At 46.6% G+C, this 22,578-nt stretch overlaps 1 long non-coding RNA gene across 2 annotated transcripts in view; it reads left to right on the top strand.

The window, feature by feature from the left end:
• Nucleotides 1–22,400, top strand: part of LOC148516994 (uncharacterized) — a 39,674-nt gene extending 17,274 nt beyond the window's left edge. The window contains exon 4 of one of the 2 annotated variants that reach the window (XR_015879345.1): nucleotides 22,328–22,400. This is a non-coding gene — a long non-coding RNA (uncharacterized LOC148516994). Of the gene's footprint in view, nucleotides 1–10,160; nucleotides 10,211–22,327 lie in introns of those variants that run through there. The other variant, XR_015879344.1, reaches the window with a different exon arrangement.
• The last annotated feature ends 178 nt before the right edge of the window (nucleotides 22,401–22,578 follow it).

Genomic DNA, 22,578 nt, shown 5'->3' with positions numbered 1-22,578 from the left:
TGCATGTGCTGGGTCGGGCATCCAGCACATGCAGCAGACCCTCCACTACTATAATGACCCCCGATCAACAATCACTGGTCCCTATAGTAAACAGGCTTACCTGGTCGATATCGGCCAGGTCTGCCTGCTTGCACAGACGACGGTAGTTCGTCGTCAACTAACATATGTGGACGCGCATCGTCCATCGTATGGTCGTTAGCAGGGCCCAGAAACTGTCAGATTTTAACAATAACGATAGGATCGTTATCATTGAAATCTGACATGTTATCGTACTGTGTGTACAGGAGATTACTCATAGGTCATCCTTAATGTAAAGCTGGCCATACTCTAGTGCGATTTCAAGCCGATTGCCCGATATGCGACATGTCGTACGATGAATCGTGTGGAAATCGTGTACTTTTTAAGGTAGGATACGATGCGATGCGCGCTCCCGCTACTCTTAAAATGTATCGTATGATCAGATGTGCAGCCCATATTATCCGTCGTATGCTGATCGTGCTGTGCTTTTCAGTATGCGGTGCATCATGCGTTCGAGCTGCGTCATTTGTTAAAAAAAAAATAGACACGGGGAGATCCATGATGCATGCATCTGTCTTTAATAAAATAAACACAGTTGCAGGGATGGTTCAGTGAGAAGGTACAAGTTTTGTACCTTCTGGGAAATACTTGAGGGATTTTCTTGCCTCAATGTGCTTTTTTTTTTTTTTTTTTAAACAAATATTTTTAATAAATTTTCTTTTATCAATAGAAAAGAAAAACAAAGTACATATAATAAAGAAATAAACGATCAGTATTGTACAGCATTACATACAAATCAGTACAGTAGCAGAGTATCTGACATTCCGGCAAACATCTAAATAATATTTCTTTAGTACATACTTTAAAGCAGAGGGTGAACAATTACAATCACTCAATTTTTACATTATCACTCTTGCATGTATGACTTACAAAAATACTGTGTGAAAAGCACTTATAAATAAACGGCTGACGAGGCACTCCAAACACAAAAACTAATAAATCATAATCACTATTAATTAGAGAGGGCGTGACGGGATCTCTGCCACAAAGACCAGACTTTATTAAATTTACTCGGACAGCCACGTTTCTGATACAAATAGCGTTCATGGGATGTTGTAAAATTAACCAAGGCGACCCAGGATGCAAAGGTGGGCGGATCAGGGGCCATCCACATGAGGGGAATACAAACCCTTGCCACAATTAAAAGGTTATTGACATATAATTTATGGGAACCAGAGAGTGAATCCTCCAAGTCCAGGCCAAATAAACAGATACGTGGAGTTAATAGAGGTACATGAATACCCGTATCTCGCACACCAGTAACCACACTAGTCCAAAACAAAGCAATACAGGGGCATGACCAGAGGAGATGCCAGAAATCAGCAGACGGAGCAAGGCGCTTGGGACAGGAGTCCACGGCAGAACCTCCAAACTCAAAAAGTGTAAGTGGGGTCCAATGAACCCTTTGCAGAATATACAATTGTATCTGCTGAAATATTGTATATGCCGTAGCCACCTGAGGAGACCCGATAACAATCTTCCAGTCATAATCAGACAGTACCCAGATCATTGTCCCAACGGGCTCTAAGGCCAGCCAAACTCCCTCCTCCCCCAGAAGACAAAAGTAAGGAATAGCCTACCGAAACTGTTCTACTAGAGGGCAGAGTACGCACCAATAGGCGCTTTGGGGCTTCACTAAAGTTAGGAACTGCATCCCTCCACTGCACAGAGAGCATGTTGAATCTGGAGGTATCTATAAAAGAAGTGAGCTGGGAGACCATATTTGGAGGACAAATACGTAAATGAATAAAGAACCCCATCTTGGTACAGCTGCCCAATAGCTACCACTTCATATGACCTCGAAGCCTCTCTACCCTGTAATCCCCTGACCTCAGAAATAGAGAGATTATCCCAAAGTGGGGAACATAGATCAATTGGAGTCTCCCCCAATAGCTTCTCCCGGCCAGCCACACTCTACGAGCCTGTTGCAGCAATGGTGGACACCGTGAGAGAGGTGTACAAGCCAACAAAAATTGTAAGGGGGAAAGCTTCAGGCCCGCTTTTGCAAGGAGAGCCAAGGGAAGATCTCCCCGATCCACCGGAGTAACCCACTCCCTCATCTGGGACATCTGAGCTGCTAGGTAGTAAAGATATAAATCAGGCAACACTAGTCCACCTTCCCCTCGAGGTCGACAGTGTCTTATAAGCTATACGTTGAGCAATATTTCCCCAAATAAATGAAGTTATACAGCTGGTAATCATCTTAAATTGGGACAAAGGGATGTACACCGGAGAATTTTGTAATATACAGTCAGGTGCATAAATATTGGGACATTGACAGAATTATCATATTTTGGCCTCTATTCTCAGCAGGTCTGCTGTTTCAATGTGTGTCGGCGCTTCGGCCGCCTCTTAGGGGTTCCCAGCAGGTCCCCCTCTGCTGTTTCAATGTGGGTCGGCGCTTCGGCCGCCTCTTAGGGGTTCCCAGCAGGTCCCCCTCTGCTGATTCAATGTGGGTCGGCGCTTCGGCCGCCTCTTAGGGGTTCCCAGCAGGTCCCCCTCTGCTGTTTCATTGTTTGTCGGCGCTACGGCCGCCTCTTAGGGGTTCCCAGCAGGTCTCCCTCTGCTGTTTCAATGTTTGTCGGCGCTTCGGCCGCCTCTTAGGGGTTCTCAGCAGGTCCCCCTCTGCTGTTTCAATGTTTGTCGGCGCTACGGCCGCCTCTTAGGGGTTCTCAGCAGGTCCCCCTCTGCTGTTTCAATGTTTGTCGGCGCTTCAGCCGCCTCTTAGGGGTTCTCAGCAGGTCCCCCTCTGCTGTTTCAATGTTTGTCGGCGCTTCGGCCGCCTCTTAGGGGTTCTCAGCAGGTCCCCCTCTGCTGTTTCAATGTTTGTCGGCGCTTCGGCCGCCTCTTAGGGGTTCTCAGCAGGTCCCCCTCTGCTGTTTCAATGTTTGTCGGCGCTTCGGCCGCCTCTTAGGGGTTCTCAGCAGGTCCCCCTCTGCTGTTTCAATGTTTGTCGGCGCTTCGGCCGCCTCTTAGGGGTTCTCAGCAGGTCCCCCTCTGCTGTTTCAATGTTTGTCGGCGCTTCGGCCGCCTCTTAGGGGTTCTCAGCAGGTCCCCCTCTGCTGTTTCAATGTTTGTCGGCGCTTCGGTCGCCTCTTAGGGGTTCTCAGCAGGTCCCCCTCTGCTGTTTCAATGTTTGTCGGCGCTTCGGCCGCCTCTTAGGGGTTCTCAGCAGGTCCCCCTCTGCTGTTTCAATGTTTGTCGGCGCTTCGGCCGCCTCTTAGGGGTTCTCAGCAGGTCCCACTCTGCTGTTTCAATGTTTGTCGGCGCTACGGCCGCCTCTTAGGGGTTCTCAGCAGGTCCCCCTCTGCTGTTTCAATGTTTGTCGGCGCTACGGCCGCCTCTTAGGGGTTCTCAGCAGGTCCCCCTCTGCTGTTTCAATGTTTGTCGGCGCTACGGCCGCCTCTTAGGGGTTCTCAGCAGGTCCCCCTCTGCTGTTTCAATGTTTGTCGGCGCTTCGGCCGCCTCTTAGGGGTTCTCAGCAGGTCCCCCTCTGCTGTTTCAATGTTTGTCGGCGCTTCGGCCGCCTCTTAGGGGTTCTCAGCAGGTCCCCCTCTGCTGTTTCAATGTTTGTCGGCGCTTCGGCCGCCTCTTAGGGGTTCTCAGCAGGTCCCACTCTGCTGTTTCAATGTTTGTCGGCGCTTCGGCCGCCTCTTAGGGGTTCTCAGCAGGTCCCTCTCTGCTGTTTCAATGTTTGTCGGCGCTTAGGCCGCCTCTTAGGGGTTCTCAGCAGGTCCCCCTCTGCTGTTTCAATGTTTGTCGGCGCTTCGGCCGCCTCTTAGGGGTTCTCAGCAGGTCCCCCTCTGCTGTTTCAATGTTTGTCGGCGCTTCGGCCGCCTCTTAGGGGTTCTCAGCAGGTCCCCCTCTGCTGTTTCAATGTTTGTCGGCGCTTCGGCCGCCTCTTAGGGGTTCTCAGCAGGTCCCCCTCTGCTGTTTCAATGTTTGTCGGCGCTACGGACGCCTCTTAGGGGTTCTCAGCAGGTCCCCCTCTGCTGTTTCAATGTTTGTCGGCGCTTCGGCCGCCTCTTAGGGGTTCTCAGCAGGTCCCCCTCTGCTGTTTCAATGTTTGTCGGCGCTTCGGCCGCCTCTTAGGGGTTCTCAGCAGGTCCCCCTCTGCTGTTTCAATGTTTGTCGGCGCTTCGGCCGCCTCTTAGGGGTTCTCAGCAGGTCCCCCTCTGCTGTTTCAATGTTTGTCGGCGCTTCGGCCGCCTCTTAGGGGTTCTCAGCAGGTCCCCCTCTGCTGTTTCAATGTTTGTCGGCGCTTCGGCCGCCTCTTAGGGGTTCTCAGCAGGTCCCCTCTGCTGTTTCAATGTTTGTCGGCGCTTCGGCCGCCTCTTAGGGGTTCTCAGCAGGTCCCCCTCTGCTGTTTCAATGTTTGTCGGCGCTACGGCCGCCTCTTAGGGGTTCTCAGCAGGTCCCACTCTGCTGTTTCAATGTTTGTCGGCGCTTCGGCCGCCTCTTAGGGGTTCTCAGCAGGTCCCCCTCTGCTGTTTCAATGTTTGTCGGCGCTTCGGCCGCCTCTTAGGGGTTCTCAGCAGGTCCCCCTCTGCTGTTTCAATGTTTGTCGGCGCTTCGGACGCCTCTTAGGGGTTCTCAGCAGGTCCCCCTCTGCTGTTTCAATGTTTGTCGGCGCTTCGGACGCCTCTTAGGGGTTCTCAGCAGGTCCCCCTCTGCTGTTTCAATGTTTGTCGGCGCTTCGGACGCCTCTTAGGGGTTCTCAGCAGGTCCCCCTCTGCTGTTTCAATGTTTGTCGGCGCTTCGGCCGCCTCTAAGGGGTTCTCAGCAGGTCCCCCTCTGCTGTTTCAATGTTTGTCGGCGCTTCGGCCGCCTCTTAGGGGTTCTCAGCAGGTCCCCCTCTGCTGTTTCAATGTTTGTCGGTGCTTCGGCCGCCTCTTAGGGGTTCTCAGCAGGTCCCCCTCTGCTGTTTCAACGTTTGTCGGCGCTTCGGCCGCCTCTTAGGGGTTCTCAGCAGGTCCCCCTCTGCTGTTTCAACGTTTGTCGGCGCTTCGGCCGCCTCTTAGGGGTTCTCAGCAGGTCCCCCTCTGCTGTTTCAACGTTTGTCGGCGCTTCGGCCGCCTTTTAGGGGTTCTCAGCAGGTCCCCCTCTGCTGTTTCAACGTTTGTCGGCGCTTCGGCCGCCTCTTAGGGGTTCTCAGCAGGTCCCCCTCTGCTGTTTCAACGTTTGTCGGCGCTTCGGCCGCCTCTTAGGGGTTCTCAGCAGGTCCCCCTCTGCTGTTTCAACGTTTGTCGGCGCTTCGGCCGCCTCTTAGGGGTTCTCAGCAGGTCCCCCTCTGCTGTTTCAACGTTTGTCGGCGCTTCGGCCGCCTCTTAGGGGTTCTCAGCAGGTCCCCCTCTGCTGTTTCAACGTTTGTCGGCGCTTCGGCCGCCTCTTAGGGGTTCTCAGCAGGTCCCCCTCTGCTGTTTCAACGTTTGTCGGCGCTACGGCCGCCTCTTAGGGATTTTCAGCAGGTCCCCCTCTGCTGTTTCAACGTTTGTCGGCGCTACGGCCGCCTCTTAGGGGTTCTCAGCAGGTCCCCCTCTGCTGTTTCATTGTTTGTCGGCGCTACGGACGCCTCTTAGGGGTTCTCAGCAGGTCCCCCTCTGCTGTTTCAATGTTTGTCGGCGCTACGGCCGCCTCTTAGGGGTTCTCAGCAGGTCCCCCTCTGCTGTTTCAATGTTTGTCGGCGCTTCGGCCGCCTCTTAGGGGTTCTCAGCAGGTTCCCCTCTGCTGTTTCAAAGTTTGTCGGCGCTTCGGCCGCCTCTTAGGGGTTCTCAGCAGGTCCCCCTCTGCTGTTTCAATGTTTGTCGGCGCTTCGGCCGCCTCTTAGGGGTTCTCAGCAGGTCCCCCTCTGCTGTTTCAATGTTTGTCGGCGCTACGGCCGCCTCTTAGGGGTTCTCAGCAGGTCCCCCTCTGCTGTTTCAATGTTTGTCGGCGCTACGGCCGCCTCTTAGGGGTTCTCAGCAGGTCCCCCTCTGCTGTTTCAATGTTTGTCGGCGCTTCGGCCGCCTCTTAGGGGTTCTCAGCAGGTCCCCCTCTGCTGTTTCAATGTTTGTCGGCGCTTCGGCCGCCTCTTAGGGGTTCTCAGCAGGTCCCCCTCTGCTGTTTCAATGTTTGTCGGCGCTTCGGCCGCCTCTTAGGGGTTCTCAGCAGGTCCCCCTCTGCTGTTTCAATGTTTGTCGGCGCTTCGGCCGCCTCTTAGGGGTTCTCAGCAGGTCCCCCTCTGCTGTTTCAATGTTTGTCGGCGCTTCGGCCGCCTCTTAGGGGTTCTCAGCAGGTCCCCCTCTGCTGTTTCAATGTTTGTCGGCGCTTCGGCCGCCTCTTAGGGGTTCTCAGCAGGTCCCCCTCTGCTGTTTCAATGTTTGTCGGCGCTTCGGCCGCCTCTTAGGGGTTCTCAGCAGGTCCCCCTCTGCTGTTTCAATGTTTGTCGGCGCTTCGGCCGCCTCTTAGGGGTTCTCAGCAGGTCCCCCTCTGCTGTTTCAATGTTTGTCGGCGCTTCGGCCGCCTCTTAGGGGTTCTCAGCAGGTCCCCCTCTGCTGTTTCAATGTTTGTCGGCGCTTCGGCCGCCTCTTAGGGGTTCTCAGCAGGTCCCCCCCTGCTGTTTCAATGTTTGTCGGCGCTTCGGCCGCCTCTTAGGGGTTCTCAGCAGGTCCCCCTCTGCTGTTTCAATGTTTGTCGTCTCTTCGGCCGCCTCTTAGGTGTTCTCAGCAGGTCCCCCTCTGCTGTTTCATTGTTTGTCGGCGCTACGGCCGCCTCTTAGGGGTTCTCAGCAGGTCCCCCTCTGCTGTTTCAATGTGTGTCGGCGCTTCGGCCGCCTCTTAGGGGTTCTCAGCAGGTCCCCCTCTGCTGTTTCAGTGTGTGTCGGCGCTTCGGGCGCCTCTTAGGGGTTCTCAGCAGGTCCCCCTCTGCTGTTTCAGTGTTTGTCGGCGCTACGGCCGCCTCTTAGGGGTTCTCAGCAGGTCCCCCTCTGCTGTTTCAATGTTTGTCGGTGCTTCGGCCGCCTCTTAGGGGTTCTCAGCAGGTCCCCCTCTGCTGTTTCAGTGTTTGTCGGCGCTTCGGCCGCCTCTTAGGGGTTCTCAGCAGGTCCCCCTCTGCTGTTTCAATGTTTGTCGGCGCTTTGGCCTCCTCTTAGGGGTTCTCAGCAGGTCCCCCTCTGCTGTTTCAATGTGTGTCGGCGCTTCAGCCGCCTCTTTGGGGTTCTCAGCAGGTCCCCCCTCTGCTTTTTTTCTGCGTGATTATTATTGTTTTATTCATAAGTACAGTGTATAAAGTAATGTGTTACTGTACAAATAGATTATTTGTCACTGTCATCAGTTTACTGCCTAATTGGAGCTTGCACTCTACATTCCCTCTCTCAGAATGTATACACACTAAGGTTTTGAGTCCCATCTCCAGTACACAGGAACCTCATCAGCGCATGTTTTACAGATATTTTCAGTATCACAAGTGAAATAATTTGCACCTTTTGTGTGAGCCAGTAATTAATACACCTGTGCACCATCTAGGAGATCCATAAAACATGCACTGTCAGGGGCCACTGAGGAATGGAGGTGGGAAACAGTGCCATGGGGTACATTTATAAAATAGCAGTATGTTTTTGGTATGTGGGAAGAAACCAGAACAGCCACAGGAAACCCTTATATAAACACCGGGAGAATATACAAACTCCACACAGATAGGGCCCTGGTCATCATATATATACATATCGTATATACTAACTATATTTTGCAATATTTATAGCAGATAGAAATTCTGTCTTACAGTCATTTTTTAAGACTATAAATTGTAATGCAAAAGTTCACATATTATTAAACGCCCTCTGAAATGGCAAATCAGTCAGGAATGTGAGTGCAAGCTCTTGGTTCTTGGACCCGAATAAGGGTTTGAGACAATTAGTTTCCCTGTAAGAGGTCACATATTACAATGATGAAAATACAGAAGGATAATTATGATACACATAGTAATAGCTGCATTACAATTGTAATTCTTATTCTGTCCGATTACAAGATATACTCAGGATATCAAAGATAAATATTAGAGATGAGGGGTTCGGTTATGGATCGGATCATCCCCCCAAAATCAAATCTCAGAACGAGGCAAAATGTCATCTTTCACGGACATCTTGGCACAGAAGATAATGTTTTGCCTCGTTCTGGACTCAGCGGAAAGACACTAGCAGATGTACCCAGTTTTGCTCAGGTAGCTATTTACTGTTTCCATTTCCAAGATGGAAACAGACCTCTCCAGTAACACATTAATCCTAAATGTGCGGATCGGTTTTACTCGGATTTTAAAAACGGCATGATATTGGCTATCCGGCTGTGACGTGTTTTTGATAGCCAATAAGATAAATCCAAACTAATCCGAACTTGCGGTAATGTGGCAAAAAGAACCGAGTAAATCCGAACCCGCACATCTCTAATAGTTATGCATCATTGCCATAGTAAGACATTACCCTCCCTCACCTATGTACTAACACATTCCACTCCCTCACCTCTATAGTAAAACACATTACCCCTGCTCACCCCTTTAGTAACACATTCTCCACCGTCATCCATGTTGTAACTCATTCCCTTCCTTCACCCCGTAGTACACATTTGACATTTCCTCTCTCACCTCTGTAGTAACGCAATCCCTTCCCTCACTGTTGACGTAGGGGAGCCACACCAACTGCCAGTGTTGAGTGGCAGCAATTGGAGTGACAGTTGGTGTTTGAATTCTGAACTGTGCTGCATGCACGATGCGATATACTGTGTGTGTATAGTATATATATATATATATATATATATATAAATAAATGTTTAAAAAATGTGTATCGTATCACATATATGCGGTAACCTTCCCGAATTACCCCAGCCTTTCAAGAAGAAATTCCCATACTGGTCACTAGGTTTAGGCAACTTATTTTTTGTAAAGTGTTGTCACCGTGACGCAACAGTTAATTTTGCACTAAAGGTATTTTGTAACTTAAGTGTAATTGATTTTTGTAATTGTATTGATATGTGCATTGCACTATATGTACTAATCTTTTAGTTGATTGATACAACAATTTACCTCAATACCAATAAATGAATGTATGGTTTATACAATGAGGATAAGTAACTGAGTTTGGGCACTGTACCTCAGGGTGCGTCTCACAGCCGGAAGCCGTCCTCTTCTGTCTGACCACTCATCAGCGTTGATAGGGCCCAGTGTAACTTCCAGCCCCGCCCCCTCAGTTGCCAGATATCTCTGCCCACAGCCTGTCACTCTCACTGGCTCCACCTTAAATCCTACCCTCACATCTCTGACACAGCCTTCTCCTGCGGGTGACCTCTGGAAGGAGACGCTCAGGATGGTGGTTCCCTATACAGCAGCGCATGCAGCTGCCAACTGCCGCCCGTGTGCTGAGAGTTCCGGCTCCTGCCTGCCCACTCAGGTCTCCTGCAGCTGCTGCAGCACTTGCACAATAATGTAAAAGGAGCATTGGGCACTACCATTAATAGTATGGGGCAGCTCTCATAAGTCCTAGCCATATGAACCTCTTTTTAGTACAATTATATTATATACTACGGCTATTGGGTCATGATTCCAGCCGCAGGACAGATTAGATCTACATTTGTGTATTTGTAAATTCATTTAGACAGAGAAAAATGCAAACAGACCGACTCTTTTTTTGCCAGGTTATCACCCCCCCCCCAACGTAATTTAGGCCGTGCTTTGTCTGGTCCAGTGAGGGCAAGTTGAGGGTTTTGTTGGCGAGTCTCTGGTAGAAAGCCGTCTTTTTGAAGGACCCACCATCTGAAGCATGGCCATTCTTGCCGACATCCACAAACAGAAATTCGTAGTTGGCATTCACCACTGCCATGAGAACGATGCTGAAGAATCCTTTGTAGTTGTAGTAGTATGATCCCGTGTTGGCAGGTGGGTTGATGCGGATGTGTTTCACATCGATGGCTCCTCCGCAGTTAGGGAAATTCCAACATTGTTCAAAATCTTACGCGATGCTGGTCCACTCCTCCACGATGTTAGGAAACTGTAAAAATAGTAAAAAAGGGGTTAAAACATGACTATAATTTTTTTTCATATCTTTTTTTCCTATATAGACTCCCACCCAACACCCTGATTTAGCATCCACACCGGACCTCAGTCTGCTCGGTGGTGACAGTGATCCGGAGAATAGCACACAAGTGAAAACTCCACTTCCACCTGGACCCTCATCTTCTCAACAACCCCAAAAAAAGAAAAAAAAACAAGGGAGAAAGGAAAATCTTACTGAACGTGAGGACAATATTTTACAAAACGCAGAACGGCTTCTGCAGAAACCCCCAGATGCAATAGATGATTTCACAGCTCATGTGAACAGCACATTGAGAAATATGGATACAGATATCCAAAGAAATTTTCTAAAGTTAACCCACGACCTATTGAGTCGCTATATGAGCAAAAATCTCACAAATTCTACATACATTGCAGATCCAATGCTATTTTCCCCTGCCCCAAATAGGTATGTCCGCCCCCCCCCCCCTGCCCAGTTAGGTATTACTCCCCCACCAAGCACCAGCACGACCTTGTATAATGCTCTGCTGGATGCAGATGAGTCGCCCCAATATACAGAGATGTAAATTTATTTGATAAGTAATTTGGTTGTTTTTTCTGTCTTGCTTTTAATGTCACCAAATTTTATGAATTCTAATAGGTGCTTGCTGCATGGGATAGGGTGGTGATGACGCTATTTGGACAAGGTCACTACGCACATGGCACAAGTACACATTGCTGGAAGCTGGGGCCACAATGTACACTTGTGCCATATGTGTATTGGCCTGTTCAAACTGGCGTCTGACCCACCCTATCACATACAGCCGGCTACCTATTGGGATTCATAAAATTTGGTGATAATGTTCTTTTGTGAACTTGTTACAAAAAAAGTATATTGCACACAGTTTAGTGCACACTTTCAGTTGCCTGCAGGTCAGTGCACATTGTACTAAAAGAAGGCAATTTTTTGCTTTATGTTGAGTAAAAAATAAAAATAAAAATTATTCTTTGCACAAGAAACCAATGTGTGGTGTTTTTTTTTAACTTACCTTGCAATACTGGCACTGTAGCACTTTTACGATGGCTTTGCAGGTCTCCGGAATGATGACGCCCAAAGACTGAGGTGAGATGAGTGTCCCAAACTTAGGTCTTCCAGTGATCTTCCTGTAGCCAGGTACCTTAGGGTAGCCACCAGTCTGTCTTCAGCAGGGATTGCCCTCCGCCACCTTGTGTCCTGTCTCTGGATGTGGGGGGTCACCAGATGCAGCAATTCTTGGAAGCTGGCGTCATCCATGCGCAGGTAGTTCCGATAGTCGTCCGGGTTATTCTCCTTGATTTCCATCAGCAGGGACATGTGAGAGCGGGTATCCCTTTGTAGCAGCCACTCCTTGGTCCAGCATGCTCTCGTCCTTCTTCGCTGGGCCCTCTTCCTAATCTCCAGGACGCCAGCTTCAGCGACCAACACTCTATACCGATAGGGATGCATCAGTACAGAATTCAGGAACAGGTTAGAATGCAGGTAGGTACCTCACACTTGCAGGTAGAATAACCTTTATAAAAGGCAAGCCAAATACAAAGAGCACAGTAGCAATGTACAGGATTCAGCAGGAATACACCTAGCCTCATCTAGTAGCAGAGCAGAATGTACACAGAGTTTAAAGGGTGCCTGCTTTTTATACTCCCTAGATAGCCCCTCCCATTGTTATGGCTATTTAAATTTCCCACTAATAGTCAAGAGCCTGTTTTTTTTTTTTTTTTTAACTCACGATTTGTTATGGCCAATCTACGATGTGTACGATCCGATAGATCGTGAGATCGCAACACAGATTGGGTGTCTTCTTTCCAAAATAGTGATCACGACGGCAAGGGAGCTTCCGTGAAAGTCATGAGGAAATTGGCCATAAAATCGTATCGTGAGGACATCGGTATGTGTGTTGCCACCTTAAGTCGCAATGCGATGCGACTAGGGTGCACCAGGAGACAGTGTGCTGATTAGTCTGATATGTGACACTTGTATTTCTGTGTGCGACTGGCTGTCTCAATCAGCGCGCAAAGTGCGACAATGCAGCGACCACTGATTTTTCCCACGCCAAGCACCGTTTACATTCTCAGTCGCAGACACAGATATACAAGTGTCACATATTATATTAATCAGCACAGTCTCCTGGTGCTTCCTAGTGACATTGCATTGTGACTTTGGGCCATATTCAATTTGAGGCGAAAAGTCAGTTGCCGGTCTTTTCGGAGCCAAAGGAGGTTTTGGAAGTGAAAAGTTATCGCGCTTGTCCACGCGATTCCTCGTATTCCGTTGCATTTTGGCGAAAACGGGACCCGGCGAAAAGGAAATCTGCGATAAGTGCTGTAATTTTAGGGGAAATCAGCCTGACACCCTCCAAAAGATGCTCTGACATGTGGGTTCACTATGAGTACCCCCGAATAGCCCTGCTAAAGGTATGTGGGGTCTTTAAACGGTCTCTACAGGTGCTTTTATGCGTCTTTGACAAACATTTTTTGGGAAAAATAACTAGTCCCATCAAATTTGGGGTACATGAAAATGGATGCAAGCATATTTTTAAGTCCCTAAAGTGAAAAAATCCACCTGCCGCAACAAACCGCAATCAAAAAACACCTGGGGCAAACTTAGGGACCCCCGCACAGTCTATTTTGCTAGTTTAAAAGGTTTGTCACCCCAATTTTTATTTTTTGCTCCCAAAAATAAATACATTTTGCATTTTGTGGAGTGTCCTGTCCTGTGGAACTATTTTTTTTTTTTTTTTACACAGAATACTTTTGGGGGGACAGTGCAAGGGGTGCAGGGTACTTTTTTTTAGTTTGTACCCCAAAACCCCGATTCTGTACTTTTTTTCGCCACCTATTCTATTGTGAAAACTTATCCCTAGATTTTGCCAAAGACTTTTCGCACCTGTGAAAAGTCTTTGAAATTGAATACGGGGAAAAGTGAAAACTGAGAAAATGACGTCATCGGCGATAAAGTATCGCCAATAACGGGTTTTTCGCAGCCTAATTGAATACGGCCCTTAGATGCATTTTCCTACCCTCCAACATGACCCCTTCCACCCGGTACAAATGCTCTGCTCCTGGATTTCTCTCTTAATTAATGATTACAGACACCTGTGTAGAGCTAGCTAAAAGATGAGGCAGGTGTTTCACCACAAGTAGCTGCAGTCATCAATTAAGAGAGAAATCCAGGAGCAGAGCTTTTTGTACCAGGTGGAAGGGGTCACATTGTAGGATCTGCATTTTCGGCACAAAAAGACTACCGATGCGACCAGTGCTGCACAGGACCTGACGGCTCCCTCACGTCAGGCATGTCGCGCTGCATGGCGTATTGAGGATAGATTTAGGAGGACACATGTATCTCCCTGAAGCCTTTTTATATTGGCTGTAAGGGACAGACTTGGCTCAGGCCTGACGTGTCATCCAAATAAAAACATTGAAACACACTTTATTAGTAGGAGAAGTTTTGTAGTATTTTGAAGGCTCTTCAAGCAATTGTTTGAACATCATCTTTGTAGAGCACAGGTTCTCAAACTCGGTCCTCAGGACCCCAAACGGGTCATGTTTGCCAGGTCTCCTGACAGAATCACAAGTGAAATAATTAGCTCCAACTGTGGCTCGTTTAAAGTGTGTCAGTGAGTAATGAGTACACCTGTGCACCTGCTGGGTGACCTGGAAATCGGGAACTGTTTGAAAACCTCTGTTGTAGACTGATCACAAAAAGACAAATTTCAGTGCAAAGTACCCAGTAATATAGTATAGAAAAGGGGTCTTCAACCTTGGCCCTCCAGCTGCTGTGGAACTACACATCCCAGCATGCACTGCCACCTTTTTGATATAACAGCATGCTAAAACTATGGCAGTGCATGCTGGGATGTGTAGTTCCACAGCAGCTGGAGGGCCAAGGTTCTATACCCCTGGTATAGAACCTTACACCAACCATTAATAGCCAATTTCTGTAACTGTATCTTTGTCTCTCCTCCATCATTAATAAAAATGGGCCAAAGGCTTCTGTACTTTTATTACTCTTTTTTTGGACTGAAATTAAACTTGGCATATTCTCAGTTTAAAAACTGGGTATAAAATCTGGAGGTGCCGGTATATTTATGCGTATTCTGTTGAAGTCTGATCAATCATTTGACGATCTAGAAGAGGCAACAGAGCGGCAAGGGTTTCTGAGGCTTGATCTATTTGGCTTTTGTAAGGATGGCACATAAAACATTATTGTGTTTTCGTTAACAACATTTCAGAAGGTGTATAATTTTATTACGATATAATGAGCTCCCTACTTCTGACTCGGTAATGGAATGATAAATTCGGTTTCAGAAGGGTATCGTGCAGTGCCATTAACGTCTTTTTTGCCAATCGAGTTTTATGCTCTCTCATCTCCCTTGGGTAGAATTTTATTTTATTTTGTTATGACCTAATCAGGAGGGCATCTGAAGACTCTGAGTGACACAAGTAGATCTGCTTACAGCATGAGCGTGTAGGACAAACCTCCAAGCTGAGAATTAATGAGCTGTCGTCTATTTTACCAAAGTTGTATCCGTAAGAAAAATATTTAAAAGAACTGTAACCCTATAATTTGTCTAATATAAACTGAAATGATTAATAATAATAATAATTATTCATGCTATTGAACAACTTCTGTTGGTGCTAGTATAATCTGCTTGCTGAGCTCTCGTTCAGGAGAGGTGCCATTGTTTGCCTTCTCTTCCCTATGCTCAGTTTACAGTAAATCCTGCTGCTGTACTGCCTTCTTTGTGATCATCGCCTCTTCATACAATAGCTTGAAGGAATGGCCTAGTTATATGATTTTTGTAATATAATTTTTGGGGGGAAGGTGGGGGGAGAATTATTTGGGCATTGCAAGGTACATAAATGACAGAAAAAACACAACTTAGGCCAGATAAAGAGGTGGCAGATCCTCACAGATTATATATTATAGTATTCAGGACCATGTGTGAGAATAGAACAGGGCCATGTGCCCCTTGGGTATACCCAGAGTTTCCAAAGTGCTGGGTCACTCCCAGTCCTCTCTATACTGCTCTACAAACACCCTTGCTGTGCCCACCCACCTGTCCCTCACACACACAGCATTGAGGGGAATCCATTAGTGGGGCACAGTTCTCCTGGAATTGGGACAATAGTCCTGATGTGCGGGACAGTCCCCTAAATCGGGTGCATTGGGATGCTGGGTACATGACTGATGCAGCTATGGAGGTTACATCGACCATTCTATAGGCCATATTCACTTAGGTGCGAAAAACTTTTTCGCAGAAAACTGCATCGCGAGTGACATTTCGCCATGCGAAAAGTTTCCTCCGTATTCAATTTTGGAGACTTTTTCACCGGTGCGGAAACTCCAATGTATTTGAACCTGTGAAAAGTTTTGCCTATGAATAGGTGTCAAAAAAAAGTACAGAATTGGGGTTTTGGGGTGCAAACCTCGGAAAACCTCCCTGCACCCTTGGGACAGTCCCCCAAAGGTAAACTGCGTAAAAAAAGTTTAAAAAATACTTTAGATCACCCCAAAAAAGTGTTTTCATTTTGGGGGCGAAAAAGTCCAAAGTTGAGTTACAAACTTAATAACTAGCAAAATAGACTCCAGGGGGTCCCCAAGTATGCCCCAGGTGTTCTTAAGTTTGCAGGTGGTCGCGGCAGGTGGATTTTTTACGTTTATTAAAAGTTCACTTTAGCAACTTTAAAATATGCTAGCACCCATTTTCATGTACCCCAAATTTGCTGGGACTACTTATTTTCACCAAAAAAACCTGCTAAATAATTTTCTTCACCACTAATGCAAAGACACTAAATAGCAGCTATTGAGACCATTTAAGAACCCCAAATACCTTCAGCAGAGCTATTCGGGGGTATCTATAGTGATCCCCAATGTCGATGCATCTTTTGGGGGGTGTCAGGCTGATTTCCCCAAATCTGACAGCACTTTTCGCATGTTACAGTTTCGCCGGGTCCCGTTTTCGCTGATTTCTTTTTGATTACGGGGATAAACGGGGACGAGCACGATACTTCTTCGCACTGAAAACCAGTGATGTCAGCGAAAAGTACGGGACTTTTTGCATCTAATTGAATATGCCCCTATACCGGTGATACACTGTAGGGGCCAATTTTAGAAACTGTTGAAAAAAAAAAAGAAGTTGTTATTGACAATAAGAAACAATGGGTCTCATTCAGACCCGGTCGCAAGCACCGATGCGCTCGCAACCTGGTCGATGGTTAGCCCTGCGCATGCGCAGCATGTGCGGCGCTGTGCGTGCGCAAGCCCCGGAGCGAGAGAGAATCTCTCTCACTCCGGAGCTCTCTACAAAAGGGGCGGCTGTCGATGTTGATCGACAGCTCACCCTGTTTTTTGGGGGCGAGGGGTTATTTCACAAATGGAGGCGTTCCTTAAGGGACTCCTGCCGTTTTGTGGGCGGCCGCACTGACCTCAATCAGAGCAGGAAGCTCCCTGGGGCTTGCGTTTGCCAAGACCCACCCTTAGGGTCTCGTTGCAGGTCGCGATGGTGTTCACCATCGCGACCATCACCCTGGTCGGTTGCTAAGCTGTGGGTGGTAACCCACAGCTTAGCTAGCGACCAGGAGGCCACACTAAAAAAAAAAGGGAAGCGGCCGCCCTCATTCAGAGAGAGCGATCGCTTCTTGCGACCGCCTCTGAATGAGGGCCAATGTTTTTCTAGTGCAGTTTATTAGCGGACTGGCTGCCCTGTTCTAGCCCCTATTGTAGTAATCTCCCTTGGGAGCAGATAGTGGACTGGTGAAGGTGATAATCAGGGCTGGCAGGAAAGTGAAGCAGATCTCGTAGATCCTGATCGATCACACAGAAAGAGACAGAACAAAGCCTTTGCTTAAATTCTGGAATTGGACCATAAATAATAACACAAGACCCTTATGGTAAAGGTACCTGAAATCCCATGGGTCTCCTATGTAGGTGGCAAAAATTAGGGTTGACCATCAATGGTTAGCTGGCAAAGGTAGATGGTTTTACCCATGGGCGTAACTACCATAGGTGTAAAGGATGCAGCTGCAGTGGGGCCCAGAGCTGAGGGGGGCTCATCTTCCTTCTCAAAGTTAAGTGTGTTATATATTTTTCACCATTGGGTGGTACAAAGGGCCCCTTACAAACTCTTGCTATGGAGCCTTCAATTACCATTTTAACACCCCTAGTTTTACCATTGGTTTCAGAGGCTTGCGCATGCGTGGCTGCGAACTATTGATGTTTCAGCCATAAATTGTTGTCCGACTATAGTTCAAAACCTTCAGCTATTGATGGCAGAGCACTCAATGGGATGACACCCTTTCATTGCCAGTATTGACCTTCCTGTGAGTTTTATACTAGGGATACTCATCACAGTCATAGTTTAGGCTTGCTCTGACCCTGGAAGCGCCCACACAAGCACAATATACCCCCTCACTATTGCATTCAATGGAAATCCCTACCGAAGGTACAGCTTGCCTTATGTCATACTTCCTAACATTTATCCAGGAGAAATCAGGACAAAATAATCTGTGGAAACCATTTATTTATTTATTTCATTTATTTATTTATTTCCAGCCCCAGTGGAGCTTACACTCTATTTTCCCTATCACATGTACACACACATATACACACTAGGATTAATTTTTTGTTGGGAACCAATTAACCTACCAGTATATTTTTGGAATGTGGGAGGAAAGCAGAGTACCCGGAGGAAACCCAGACAAGCACAGGGAGAATATACAAACTCCACACAGTTAGGGCTGTAGTGGGAATCGAACCCATGACCTCAGTGCTGTGAGGCAGTAACGCTAACCATTACACTGTCTGTGCCTCTTATTCACCCTAGTGCACAATAGCCACACCCACCCTCTGAAGCCCCATCCCTTTTTGGGTCCGCGTACAATGGTCCTGCCGGAATTTAAATGTATATTTGTGATAAAGAGCTGCATTGAACATTCACAGGTGTGTGTGTGTATATATGTATATGTGTGTATATATGTATATGTGTGTATATATATGTGTATATATGTGTGTGTGTATATATATATCTATATCCCAATGGAGGCACTCACCAGTCAGATGTAGCAAAAAGATGATTTTTTCCAATATTATCAAAAAGTTGAAATAGCATAGCGACGTTTCGGTCATATCCAGACCTTTTTCAAGCCAATAGCACATATCAACGATAGCGACAATCAGACATATCAACAATGTACAGCCACAGCTCCAAGATATGTATATATATAAAAATATATTATATATAGACTTTGCACTTGGCTGTCTTGCTATTGGGAACTGCTGTTATGTCTCGATAAAGATCCTTAAATGGGATCGAAACGTCGACTGATCTTATGCACCTTATTGTTTTAATGGTAAATTAAACCTTTCTATGCCTCTTTACCTGGTGAGTGCCGATAATTTTTATATATATACATATATATATATATATAATAGACTTTTTGGCAAACCCCGGCACTCACGTATCCAAATGAATATCCTGCTCAGGTGCCTTCCTGGAGGGACAGCACCCCCAACACGTCTCCAAGTGACGCCTGTCAGTGGAACTTGCTGTACACAATGTCCGGACCCATTCAGACTGCCAGAGTAATGTAAATGATCTTGGTGTGCAGAATATTACAATGAACTTGGGGAGATGCAGCAGCAAATACTGGAAGCATGAGGCTTATTGTGCGTCATACAGAATAAATGGTGTAAAGTAGGGGGTTATCAGGCATAAAATAAATATTTGGCTTTGGGTCTATGGCGTGATGTAGTATTAATCTGCCCCTAAGTACAGTATGCACAGTTGGTATAAATAGGGCACGTTAACTATTCATCCTTTCAGTGTAATCTTTATTTTTCCTCCCTACATTACTGCATCAACTTTTACTGAATCACTGTGCATCTTTATTAGTTCAAACAGAATTTCCTTTATTAAAATTACTGTACCAATCTTTGTCCACCTACTTTAAAATGAGGGTACTCCATTTGCAGCAAAATGACTATTGGAGAGTTACTGAAATGAAACATTTTTTTTAAAAAGTTGCACATTTAGGGCCATATTCAATTTGAGGCGAAAACCCGTTATCATTTTCGCCTGTTTGCATTATCCCTGTATTCAATTTCAAAGACTTTTCATAGGTGCGAAAAGTCTTTGTAAAAAAACAGGGATAAGTTTTCTCCTTCCTTTAGCTGGTGAAAAAAAGTGCAGAATTGGGGTTTAGGGGTGCAGGCTTTAAAAAAAAAATAGCCTGCACCACTGGGAATGGCCCCTCAAATTAATGTATGTAAAAAAAAAAAAAAAGGGGCACCCCAAAAAATGAACTTTTAATTTTGGTTGTAAAAAAATAGGGAACACACTTCTAAAATAGCGATAATAAATCCACAGGGGTTCCCTTATATGCGGAAGGTGTTTTCTGCATTGCGGGTGGTAGCGGCAGGTATATTATTGAAGAATGTTTAAAAAATCATTTTAGGGAGTTAAAAATATGCTTGCACCCATTTTCATGTACCCCAAATTTGATGGGCATAGTTATTTTTTCCCCCAAAAAAATTGCTAAATCCTCTTCTGTATCACCTTCTTCAAAGCCGCATTTATTCACCTGCCGCGGCTATTTAAAAACCCGACTTCCCTTCAGCAGGCAAAAACGGGGGTACCCATAGTGAACCCCCATGTCTTCATCTTTAGGTGGGTCCAAGGATGTTTTCCCGAAAATTCCCATTTTTTTTGCCGCTCCCAGTTTTGCCGGGTCTCGTTTTCGCGTCCTTTGAATACGGGGAATAGTGGGCACGCGCGCAATACTTTTCTGCCTGGAAAACAGGTGAAGGAGGCGAAAAGTCCAGCAGGCGAAAAGTCTGGACTTTTCGCCTCAAATTGAATACGGGCCTTAGTTGTAATTTGTTGGCTCTTTAGTCTCCTCTAGGTGGTGCTGTCTGCCTTGCCTTCTCTAGAATGCATTTCTGATACAGGCTGAGTATCCCATATCCAAATATTCCGAAATACGGAATATTTTAAGCATGACTGAGATAGTGAAAACTTTGATTTTTGATGGTTCAATGCACACAAACTTTGTTTAAGGCACAAAATTATTAAAAATAAAGTATAAATTGACCAATAGGCTGTGTGTATAAGGTGTATATGACACATAAATAAATTTCATGTATGTACACAAACTTTGTTTGAGCCACAAAATTATTGAAAATATGGTATAAAATGACCTTCAGGCTGTGTGTATAAGGTGTATATAAATCATAAATGCATTCTGTGTTTAGATTTGGGCCCTATAGCTAAGATATTTTAATATGGCATGCAATTATTCCAAAATACAGAATGTTCCGATATCCAAAATACCCCTGGTCCCAAGCATTTTGGATATGGGAGACTCAACCTGTATTGCTCCTGGCTCTATCTAGATATCTAATAAACGGTTATACATTCAGGCAAATACAGTAGGTGTCACACTTAATAATATATTGGGCATGATCGCATTAAATGTTAAAGCTGTGAGACTGCGTCTTTGATTCAATTTTGTTTAACATAGATAGATGTAGAGTTTTGTTGTAATTTTGCTTCCTGTTAGTATTTTGGAAGTTTTTTTTTCTGTAGTAGCAGCGTTAATTCCTTGTCATGGTTAATAATGTTGCCTGTACTGTGCATTTTTTAATGTCGCTTACACACTTGCAGGGCGCCTGGAACATTTTGCATGAAGAGCCCATATTTGATTTAGCTATTTCCTAATGATCAGTGACATCACTGAGGCACAAGGCACTTTTTTGCCTATTGCCTCGGTGATGAATATTGCCCCAAAATTGTCGGTCTTCACTGTGTGTAGACGAAGGGGGGGCACTTTAACGGTCCCATATCGCAGGTACCAATAGTGATTAGCCAAAGGCTGCACAGTTACTCTTCCCAGGTTTTCATTGGAAGTCTAATAACTTATTTTACGAGCCAGCAGTTAATATGAAGTTATTTTCTCCATTATATTCACTGTACGAACTTTGTAAGAAGCACCAAATGTGTTCTCCTCTGTGTCTCTTTAAAGCAGGATAATAACTTGTCTGGACATTACGTTAATGATGGTACAGTGCCTTTAATGTTGTATTACCGTATATACGCCGAGTATAAGCCGACCCGAATATAAGCCGAGGTACCTACTTTTACCCCCAAAAAATGGGAAAACTTATTGACTCGAGTATAAGCCTAGTGTGGGAAATGGCAACAGCTGGTAGTGCCCCCTATAGTAATTCCCCCTGGTTGTGCCCCCAGTAGTAATCCCTCCTGGTAGTGCACCCAGTAGTAATCCCCCCTTTCAGTGCCTCCAGTGGTAATCCCCCCCTTTTAGTGCCCCCAGTAGTAATCCCCCCCTGGCAGTACCCCCAGTGGTAATCACCCCTTATAGTGCCCCCTGTAGTAATCCCCCCCTTGTAGTGCCCCCAGTGGTAATCCCCCCTTTTAGTGCCCCCTGTAGTAATCGCCCCCTGGTAGTGCCCCCTGTAGTAATCGCCCCCTTGTAGTGCCCCCTGTAGTAATCGCCCCCTGGTAGTGCCCCCTGTAGTAAACGCCCCCTGGTAGTGCCCCCTGTAGTCCCCCCCCCAATAGAGAGAGACGTGATAAGAATTAAAAAAAAAAATCACTTACCTGAAACTCCCACTCCTGGTCCCGCCGCTATCCACTCCTCCGGCCGCTTTGCATGGTAGAGACGTCGTCATGACGACGTGTCTCCCATTACCCACTGCGGGAGCCGGAAGATGGCTCCCGCAGTGGGAGCAGCAGCAGCCACTGAGAGTCTGACAGACTCTCAGCCGCTGCTGATTACACCAAACACGCAGCTGCCGGCTCCGGCGGCTGTGTGTTTGGCAGTGTGTAGCACTTACCGAACTCCGTCCGGTCAGCGCTACACTTCACTCGAGTATAAGCCGAGGGGGTACTTTTTCAGCACAAAAAATGTGCTGAAAAAGTCGGCTTATACTCGAGTATATACGGTTGTATCCTTCTTTTCCAGTAGTATACGATAGCTCATGTAGCCTATAGCCGTGCTATGCAGAACAGCACAAAACGATGGAAGTCAGTTAGTGGCCACTTCAAAAAATTCCTGTGATGCCCAGTGCTCTCTATCTTCCCAGCTTCATGGTACTTGCATGGCAGTAATGGCATTTGCAGTAAGATGCACTGCTGTCTTGTACTCTGTATTACATTTGTCACTTTTATTCTATCTATAGGAAACTACCTGAACGGGAAGAAGGGGAAGGAGAGGAGACCCCAACATTCAGCCACTGGAGCGCCCCACGTGTGTATGTCATAGCTGTCAGTGTGCGTCCCTGTCTTTAACCACTTCCAATAACTGCATTACTGTTGTCCAACCATCTCCTGTTTTCTGATCTCCTTTCAGGGTAGAAATTTGGAGAGAGCCTGAAGTTTCCCTTGGAATCAGCATTGTTGGTGGGCAAACCGTTATAAAACGCCTCAAAAA

This window comes from Taudactylus pleione, unplaced genomic scaffold (assembly GCF_031769625.1).
Source record: "Taudactylus pleione unplaced genomic scaffold, aTauple2 ptg000230l, whole genome shotgun sequence".
NCBI lineage: Eukaryota > Metazoa > Chordata > Amphibia > Anura > Myobatrachidae > Taudactylus > Taudactylus pleione.
Note: the sequence above shows the minus strand (reverse complement) of the source record. Positions and strands in the feature narration are given on the sequence as shown.